At 49.6% G+C, this 10,429-nt stretch overlaps 1 protein-coding gene across 1 annotated transcript in view; it reads left to right on the top strand.

Annotated features, from left to right (window-relative positions):
- Window positions 1-10,019: 10,019 nt before the first annotated feature.
- The window catches only part of DRD2 (dopamine receptor D2), a 66,495-nt gene continuing 66,085 nt past the window's right edge, over window positions 10,020-10,429 (top strand). Inside the window, exon 1 of the mRNA XM_047753854.1 lies at window positions 10,020-10,337. The gene's annotated coding sequence lies outside the window, so the exon portion shown is untranslated. The remainder of the gene's footprint in view (window positions 10,338-10,429) is intronic.

Raw genomic sequence — 10,429 nt, 5'->3', positions numbered from 1 at the left:
ACAGCTCATGGCAGTGCCAGATCCTTAACCCACTGAGCGAGGCCAGGGAACGAACCCACAACCTCATGGTTCCTTTCCTGGTCGGATTGGTTTCCGCTGCACCACCACGGGAACTCCTACCCCTGTTAGGTCTTGATCCAAAGTTGACAGAGGTGGGAGAGGTCTAGAAAGAGCCCCTCATGGGAACAGTTACCAAGTCAGGGATCCCAGAGCAGAGAATCAGATCCAGGCACCAGGGTAGATTCTGTGTCTTATGGACAAGGAAGGAGACCATTATTCAGAATCAGGTCCCAGGCTTTCTTGGGTCCCCTTGAGTCAGTGTATGTGTGTGTTTGGGGTGAGGGAAGGAGGGCCATAAAGAAGATCATGGAAATAAAGTAATTAGAAATTTCAACCACATAGTCAGGCCTCATGGGTACCCTGGTGTGGGGGTGTGGGGGTGGGACTTAACAACTAGGCTTTTCCAAAAGAACAGGAACCGAAGTCCTACTGGATTTTGCAGAGACCAGAACTAGAAGATTCGGTCAAATCCAAGCTCGCTCTAGGGATCAGGGCAGATCAGCACCCTCAGCAGTTTTCACCTTCACTGAAATGTTTTCCACTCCACGTGTCTGCTTCTTCGTGTTTACCTACTTCTCAGGCAATGGACTAACCCCCTCACTCTACTCACATCTTTGGCTCACTTATTTAGTTTGCTCATAAATGTCACTTACTCATGGTTGCTCATGGTCCCTGCCTCCCCCGATCTCCCTCTGCAGAAGTTTCTGCTCCTAACACCAACTGCATAATTTTTCCTCTGGAGAATTTCATAGTTCAAATTCTTTTTAAAAAATTTTTAAAAATTATTGTTGATTTATAATGTTGTGCCAATTTCTGCTGTACAGCCAAGTGACTCAGTCATATATATACATATACATTCCTTTTTAAATATTGTTTTCCATCATGCTCTATCCCAGGGGATTGGGTATAGTTTCCTGTGCTATAAAGTGGGACCTCATTGCTTTTCCATTTTAAATGTAACAGTTCACATCTACTAACCCCGTATTCCCAGTCCATCCCACTTCCCCCCTGGCAACCACAAGTCTGTTCTGTATGTCTGTGAGTCTGTTTCTATTTTGTAGATAGGTTCACTTGTGCCACATTTTAGATTCAACCTATAAGTGATATCATATGGTATTTGTCCTCTTTCTGACGCACTTCACTTAGTATGATAATCACTCATGGTTCAAATTCTTATCAGAGGAATTCTAATTGGTCTAGCTCATCCCAGTTGTCTCAATTAAGGAAGGTTTTTTTTCTTTTCTTTTCCTTTTTTTTTTTTTTGTCTTTTGTCCTTTTAGGGCCGCCCCGGCAGCATATGGAGGTTCCCAGGCTAGGGGTTGAATCAGAGCTACAGCCTCCGGCCTACACCAGAGCCACAGCAACTCGGGATCCAAGCTGCATCTGCAACCCACACCACAGCTCATGGCAACGCCGGATCCTTAACCCACTGAGCAAGGCCAGGGATCAAACCCGAAACCTCAGGGTTCCTAGTCAGATTCATTTCCGCTGCGCCACGATGGGAACTCCTGAGGAAGACTTTTAAGTCAGATGACCTCAGGGACTGGCTGTCCTGAGTTATCCAACTATGAGAGGTGGAGTTTCCGCCTGAAGGCACCTGTGACCGCACCTGCACATCTGGTCTGTACTCTGTCCAGATTGGAAACTCCCGGAGGGCAAGGCCTGGACACAGAGTAGTCCTTTAGCCTGAGACTCTGTTACTCCCTCCCGTATCAGTCAAGGATGGTTCTGAGTGAGGACTAGAGGGTGGGAGCTGAGTCTAACCTAGGGGTCCAAGGGTCCATGTACAGGGACCAAAGGGAAGCAGAGCCTGGTGGGCAGGCAGTGCCAGACAGCATTAGTCAGCCGAGGTCAACTCTGGACTTTATCCATATCTTGGTGTCTAGGTAGAAAGACTGCTGCCTGTGGATGGCTTCTCAAACTTTACTTGGCACACTTGTAGAAGGAGCCTTTCCCCCATGTAAGAGGTTTAAAAAGTATCCTAGAGCCGTTCGTTAGATAGGAAACATTTTCCCTCCACATTAGATTATGCTGCCTTCCAACTGCACATTGGTCTGGTATTTCATCTCTGTCCAGATCCCCAAAATCCAGTCACTGAGCAGGGCTCAGGCTAACCCTGAGTGGGCCCGTGCCTCCAGTGTGCCCATCCAGTTCCCACAAAGGCTCTATAGCCCCAGAGAGTTAGATAATCATTATACTGCTGCACACGTGGCTTGGAGGTTAACACAGCCAGATGAAGGAAGCTGGAAGGAGCCACCTCTCCCTTTTCCCCGTCTTTCCCTCCCCCTTCAAGCCCCTCTCTCCCTTCCCTAGTGCCTCAAAGTCAAGTCAATTCCTTTCAAGAGCCCTGACAGGGTTTTTTTGGGCTGCACCTGCAGCACACAAATTTCCCTGGCCAGGGATTGAACATGTGCCACTGCAGTGACCTGAGCCACAACAGTGGAAACACCAGATCCTTAACCTAAAAAAGCCCCAACAGTTGAGCCCACCCATCCAGCCACCCTCTGTCCGCTCTCTGGATACTTGGACCTCCCTCTTCCCCAACCTCCAAGTCTCCTCATTCCTACTCCCATCCAAGCTTCCACACCCCAGAGACTCTTAGCTGGGAAGTTGGAAAGTAATTGAAATAAACCAACTCACAGTAAATTGGGTACAATTGTCGACTCTCCTTTAAGCCCTCGAGGGTTTTTGTACATTAAGCCAAAGGGATGACTAATTGGGGAGATTTGTTGAACATCTGCTCTGTGATGGGTTCCTTGCTGGGGGTGGGGGTGCGTGAAGGGGATGCAGGTAAGCCGGGGCATCTCACTCTTTCATCAAGAAGTAAGACAAGAACACAGATAACAATGTGATGAATGTTACAAAGAGGTACATTAGTTTATGCAAACCGAGGAGGGATGTTACGCCTGGGTGGGGTGAGGGAGATGATGAAAGACCTATGGGACACAACTATTTGAAGTGGACCCTGAAAGATCAGTGGGAACCAGATATATAGATTGGGGTGGGGTTGGGGGGAGTGTCAGTTATTTCAGACAAAGAGAGTAGTGTAAATACAGCCCTGGAGATGGGTCTGGAACAGGACGCAGTGAAAATTTTCATGTCCAAGGAAGACGCTTCTGCTTGAAAGTAGGCAGAGAAAGGGATTTCTTTAAGTTCCATTCCTTGGCTTGTTTCTTCAAGGTCTCCAATGCCTCTTCCCACCATCCCCCATCCAGTCCGGTCCCTCTCTCACTGGAGGAAAGGGCCAGGTGCTGTTTCATCCCACTCTAAGGGCTTTCCTTGCATCACTTCCCAGCAACCTAGCTCCCAACTGACTCTCCAAATCTGTGGGCAGCCCTACCTACCATCAGATCTACTGAAGCCCAGGTGACAGAGCTGGGGGCCCTCTATGGAGCTTTGGAGCAGAGCCCCAGTCCTTCCCAATGGTTCCTTTCCCTCTCCCAATCAAGTTGACCCTTCCCAAGTACTTGGCTTCTGTATCTACATTAGTAGTTCTTCCCCTGAAGAACTTACCCTCTATTCATGCCTAATTACCATGGAGCACAATAATAATATGTATAGCACTAAATGTGTCAGATCAGCTTTGCTCAAAGTTTTGCTTCATTACAACACCAAGCTTGATTCACGTACACTGAGTGTTTAACCTGTCCAGGCTTTGGCTCCCACAGCTATAAAATGAGGGGCATGGATTAGATTAGCATTTCCCCATTTGGCTGGTGCTTAGAACCACTGCTTGGCCTTTTAGAAATACCAGAAAATCCCCTCCTTAAATTCTGATCCAGTAAGTCTGGCATTAGGGTCCCAGACATGTATTTTTCTTTTAGTTTCCCAGGTGTTTGCATTGTGCCCAAACTAAGGACAAATTTAGGAAACTTTAGGGTAGATCATTTCTGTGACTCTTTCCAAAACTCATTGATTCATTCACTGCAGAGGGGGAATACTAGCAGAGACGAAGCTTCAGAGAGGCAAGGGATAGCTGTGGCAGATTTAAATCCATTTTAACAAGATTAGAATTTATCTCAAAGGCAAGGGAAAGACTTTGGAGGGTTTTAAGCAGGGGTGACATGATCAAATTTATGTTTTCAAAACAGCATTCTTATGCAGTGTGGAGGACTGGTTGGACGTGGGAGACCAGAGAAAAGTCTCTGGTAATAACTGCCCGAGATGATAATGTAGACCTGAATCGCAGTGGTGACAGTGAGAGTGGACAGTGGATTTGCGTGGCATTCAGCTAGTGGAGTGGATGGGACGGAATCATTTCTGGTTTCCTCTGGATCTGGGATAGAGCGGATTATGGTTGTTTGGCTCTGCAGCCTTTCTCCCTTCCTCAACTGGAGAGCCCCTCACTGGGTGGTTCTGGGTTGGCTCAGTGAGAGGAAGGTGCCCCAGATTTTGACTCAGGAGCTGGTGATGCAGAGAAGCAGGGATAGCGGAGCATCCATTCTAGAGGCAGCACAAAAAGCCATGACTTTCAGTCTCTTTAAGTAGCATGACAGAGTAGGGGGGAGGGAGTGGGGATGCCAGTGTCTGACGCCAGCAGCAGTGGTGGTGGTGGTGCCATTTGGCGCCCCTGTGTTCACCTGCAATAACTGAGTTCTCACTGGACCCCTGGGTAGACTTGATTTTGGGTGAAGACCTAACAGCAACTAGCTCTTTTCTTGCTGCCTGTTTCATAAGGCTGGTGTTCTAATCCCCCTTGGGATTCTGTGAGCTACTACAGTATTTTCAAGGACATTCTTTTCTGTATAAACTGCCCAAACTGTTTCTTCCATGCATGTTCCCTGACTGATACTTTGGCTGTGAGAGAGGCAGCGAGGGCACGAGCAGTGGGTAGAGTCCTCAGCCATGGCGAAGGCAAACACATACAAAGGCAAAGGACGTGAGAAAGGACCCCGAAAGCTGCTGGTTGGCTTATGGACTAAAAACGTCTGTGTGTCTGATTTGTTCACCCTCAGTAAGAAAAGCTCTTATTGAGCTTTTCTTCATTCTTGGAGCTTTTCCTAAATGGTACAATCCCCTTAAAATCCCGAAGGCTTGAATGTGCAGACTATATGAAAAGGATTATCTCAGTTTCATCGCCTGTCCCCAACTTCTGGAAGAGGAAACCCTTTAGGAAGCTTCCCAGCGCTCGTCCCAATTCATGATATTCCTGACATCATAAGGCTGTTGGAAAGTAGCTTGGATCTCAGAAAGGGCTGAGGAATTCCAAAGCAATACTAAGTGAACTTCCCTACATACAACTTCAGAAGGTCTATGTAAATTGTTTGTTTTCTATGGGTAGACATTTTTCCACCTATTTAATACCTGGTAATTTTCAAGATGTTTTATTTTGTTTGCACATATATGGAGACTTCAGTGGCTACTGAAACACAAGATTTATATGTTTTCAGTTGTAGTAAAATATGTATAACAAATCATCTAGCACCTTAATGTACAGGTCTGTGGCATTAAGTGCATTCACATTGCTGGGCAACCATCACCAGCATCCATCTCCAGAACGATTGCATCTTCCCGAATGGAAACTCTGTACCTTCTCAATGCGAACTCCCTATTCACCACTCCCTCCAGCCCCTGGCAACTACTACTTGAATCTCTTCCTTCTTTCGGTACTTTATGGAAGTGGGGTCCCGCAATATTTGTCCTTTTGTGACTGGGTTATTTCATTAGCATATTGTCCTCAACGTTCATCCATCTTGCCACATGTGACAGGATTCCTCGCCTTGTAAGGCTGAATAACATCTCACTGTGTGGATAAACTACGTTTTGTTTATCCTTTCATCTGTTGATGGACCCCTGGGTTGCTTCTACCTCTGGTTGTTGTGAATAACGCTGCTCTGAACATGGGTGGGCAAATAAGGTGTGTATTTTTATGATCTCTTCCCATCAAGCAATTAAATAAATTTGTCATGTGGATAACTGCATTTTTAATTTATCTGTTTTGTTGTAACTCTGCAGAATTGTATAACAGACTCTTTAAAAAGTGGGGCACACCTGTATTCTTTTTGTTTCAGAATAGGAGGATGCAAAGAACATTGACAAATGTCCATTTCACACTGAGGTGGAAAAGCCCAGCGAGGAAATCAGTCTCTAAGGGTGAATTGCACATGGAGACGTCAAAACTCTCAGGTAACTCTCTCTGTTCTCCCATCTTGGTCAAAGAGAGAGGCCAGAACCTCTCCTTTGAAAAGAATCCTTTCCTTCTCCACCCCCACCCCCCCATTCCCTCATTTCCCCCCCCCCACCCCACGCCTTAGGAAGACCAGCCTCTCTTTCCTTTGGTCCTTTCACTAGGGCTATCCCGACACGGGGGTGTGGGTCTCTCGGCAACGTCTGTAACCAAAGTTCTCTACCTCTCTAAAGTTTTCTGCACTTTGGTAAAAATAATAGAGTTTTCTTTTTGCTCTCACACCTTCTCTGATCCAGAAGGATGGCCACCTTGGCGATCCTCCTCAGAGTTACTTGCAAATGGGAAAGGACATAATGACAAAAGAGAGGAGGGCGAGGAAAGAAACATCCCCAGGGCTTGAAAACAGGGGCTTAGTCTTCATCTGCAGTCTGAAAAGTAGGTGGGAATCCCACATAGAGCTGTATGCCTTTCCTTCCTCTCTCGTTGGAATTTTCAGAAAGAGCAGAAAACAGGCAAAATGTATGGACTGAGCACCAGTATGTCTGTTGTCATTCCCACTTAATCTTCACGATAGGCTGAAATAAGGACCTGTACCCGGACTTTGCCAGCTAAGGAAACTGAGGCTCAGAGACAAGGTTGTGGAGTGTTGCCATGAACCAAGTCCATGACTCCAATGGTGTTGCTTCCCTGACCCTGCTCTGCTTCCATCTCCTCCAGTGAGGGTATTTCCCTTATTTTCTGTGAAACAATCCTCTGAAGGGGGCCTGTGATGGTCTGTCTGTGTGTCTCTCTGTGGTTACCTCAGAGTTTGACAGAGACCAGCAAGGGACTCTCCCTTCCAAGCCCCAGACATGTCTCCTCTTTCAGCTCAGAGGCTGTTCTTGGAGCACAGAGGAGCATTCTAGATCTTTCCTTCTCTCTGTTGGGTCCAACCTTTAGTTTCTTCATTACTCCCTAAACTCCTACCAGCCTCAACCCATCCTCTTCCCCTAACAGCCATTACTCATCATCTGCTCACCATTTTCAACAACAAAGAATAGAAATAAAGATGTAGGTAGCACATCAGAAACAACTTCCTGACTCTGGAAGGTTCTGGAACACATAGAAACACAAGGAGGCTCTTGTGTCCCCCTTTCCAGGAAAGCTACAAGGAAAAAGGCCTCCCTGCCCCCACTGGCCTGCTCAGACTGGGTACAGTTCTGCCTGGAGGGGAGGGAAGGCACCAAATGACCTCCAGAGGGCCCTGCCAGCTGGGGAAGCAGGAAGCAGGAGCCTCCTGGTGCGGCCTCTGGACTGCCCGCCCGCTTGGCCACAGATGCTCCCTGTCATCAGTCACTCAGGGCATCTGTTTGCTGTGCCGCTTGTTTAAAGAGCGAGGCGTCTGCTAATTGAAAACTAAAAGATCCATCCGTCTCACTCAGAGCCAGCGTGAAATCCACTCAGCCATGCGAGATCAGGGAGAAAAGGCAGCACAGAGCTACTGTGTCTTTGGGTCGGTGCTCCCCACAAAGGGTCGTCTTCTGCTTCCTGAATGAGCCGGGCTGCCCTCCCCACCTTGGGCAGCCAGGGCCCGCCCACAGTATAGTTTATCAAATACTTCCTCATCTATTATCCTCAATGTGATTCAGAAACAAAGGTATTTTTAGCCCCAATTTAAAGATGGGGGATCTGAGGCTTAGAGAGATTGAACTATTTAGTCAGGGTCACACAACTGGTAGGTGACAGAAGAACATCAATCCAGGGCCTCTGACTGGTCAGGAGATAGGTGGCCTGTTCACTGGGTGACTCTGTTCCTGGACTGAAGTAGAGGTGCTGAGCTGGGAGCCACCAAGCATTTCCTTAGTGGATTTTAACCCTGGGGAAAAAAAATGACCTGAGGGCATATGAGGGGGAATACTGAAATTTCAACCATGTCTGCAATATCTTATTGCTTTAAATGCAAATATAGCAAAATGTTAGGATCCTTATCTGTTGTGATTTCTCCCTATCAAGCCTGCAGGAGGACTGGGGACAGTCTAGCTCCAAATATAGCGCCAAAAGCAAGGAGCAGGGGAAGAGGCTCACCGTGCCCACTTCCATCCTCTGCCCCTTCTCTCTGCCTCCAGAGACGGGGGATGGATTGGTCTGAGCCTCGGGAGATGGGGAACTGGTCCAACACTGGATCTCACTGGCATCTGGAAGGGACTCTATTTCTCTGGGCTTCAGTTTCTTCTTGCAGAGCGATGAGAGTGGGGAGGTCAGATGAATGCTAAAAATTTTTCCAACTCCAATTTTTGGTTTTCTTTTTTTTTTAGGGGTGCCCCCGCAGCATATGGAGGTTCCCAGGCTAGGGGTCAAATCAGGCTACAGCGGCTGGCCTACTCCACAGCCACAGCCATGCCAGATCAGAGCCACATCTGAGACCCACACCACAGCTCATGGCAATGCCAGATCCTTAACCCACTGAGCGAGGCCAGGGATCAAACCCACAACCTCATGGTTGCTAGTTGGATTCGTTTCTGCTGCACCATGACGGGAACTCCCAACTCTAATTTTCAATACGTGTGTGTCATTGGAGGCAATGCTGACTCAGATTTAACTTTTGTGGCCTAGAGCCCCAAGCCCTGAAGCAACCAGACTCCAGCTAGGATGGACCGGCTCCTCGATATGTATGTTTAGCTCTTTGTCTATGATGTTGCTCCAGCCTGGAATGGTGCCTTCTCCCCCCTGGGGAAGGGGCACTGCTTCTTCAATACTTAGCCCTGTGAGGTTTCTCTTTTTGTGTGTTCCACAGCACCTGCTCAAGCCACAGGTGTGTCGCAGGTGTTTCTAGAAGGTCTCCACTCTGGACTGGCAGGCCAGGAGAGCAGGAGTCCTGTGTCCTCTCTGTGACCCCCCGAATCTGCCACAGAGCCTGGCAAAGGAAGGACAGTCAGCAACTACAGTTAACCCTTGAACAATGATGGGGTTAGGGCACCAACCCTCAAAAATCCACATGTAATTTATAGACTGCCCTCCTAATCCAAGTTTGGGAGTGAGTGGATTGAACACACCCCCAATAGTGTAGCACTGTACCACTTACTGTTGAAAAACATCCCAGTATATGTGGATCTGTGAAGTTGGAATCTAATCGCAAAAGCAGTAATAAAGAGAAGGGGGAAAGGTGAGAGGAAGGCCATTTCTCTGAAGCCCAAAGATCAGGGGCAGAAGACCAGCAACAGAACAGCCCTCACCACCACCTTCCCTTCTCCTGTGCCCCTCCCCCCCCAACTCCGTTTGGAGTCAAAGGTGAGCTGGAATCCTGGGTCCTCCTTTTGAATTTCCATCTTAGGTCAATTCCAAGCAGGCTTTCCCCTGGAAGATTATGCAAAAGAATTTAGCACAGAACTAACCAAAGGTTAGAAGATAGGTCCTTGGACCAGGCTCCTCTTTCCCTGACTTCTTGGATGAAAAGTGCCTCCCCCAACCCTTGTCCTCTTGAAATGGAGTTTTAACTAAAAAACATCCCTCCCCCCCCCCCCCCTTGGCTAAGAAGGCAGCTACACTCTGACTCCTCAAAGGAGGGAACAGACAAGCAGGCCATGAGGACACCTGTCACCGCAGCCCTGCATGTATAGGGTGTTACTTTGGGGTTGTGGAGGGACCGCTGGGCTCCGACCTGCCTCAAAGCCAGGGACGGCAGCATCTCCCACACACGAACCCCTCCTCGCAGTCTGGGCGCCCAGGGCCCGCGCTCACGCGCGCAGGGGGAGGGGCGGGGCCTGTCTCAGGGGCGGGGCCCGAGGCGCCCCATGGCCCCGCCCCCTCCCTCCCGCGCTCCTTGCGCTCCGGAGCTGCTGCTCTGTCCAGCTTCAGTGCTGAAGCCGGTCGCCTGCTGCGCGCACCGCGCCGCCTCCGCGCCGGGTCCCTGCGCCTCACGCCCGCCCCGCGCCGGCCCCGCCCCACCCCGCCCCGCCGCGGCCGGTCCACTGCTCCCAGCGGGTCGGAGCCGGCCGAGCGGCTGCCCGCCGGGGCTCTGAACGGCGCGGCGGGGCCGGGAGCCAGGGACCCGCCGAGGAGAGCGGCGGCCCCTGACGGCTGCCGGAGGGGCGGCCGAGCGTGGATGCAGCGGGAGCCGGAAGCCTCGAGCAGCCGGCGCCGTCTCTGCCCCCGGGCGCCCTATGGCTTGAAGGTAAGTGCCGGCAGGATGCAGCGACGGGTGACTCGAGCCCAGGCACGGTCCCTGGGAGAGGAGGAGGGAGCTCGGAGGGCGGCGCGCCTAGG

This window comes from Phacochoerus africanus, chromosome 11 (assembly GCF_016906955.1).
Source record: "Phacochoerus africanus isolate WHEZ1 chromosome 11, ROS_Pafr_v1, whole genome shotgun sequence".
Taxonomy (NCBI): domain Eukaryota; kingdom Metazoa; phylum Chordata; class Mammalia; order Artiodactyla; family Suidae; genus Phacochoerus; species Phacochoerus africanus.
Note: the sequence above shows the minus strand (reverse complement) of the source record. Positions and strands in the feature narration are given on the sequence as shown.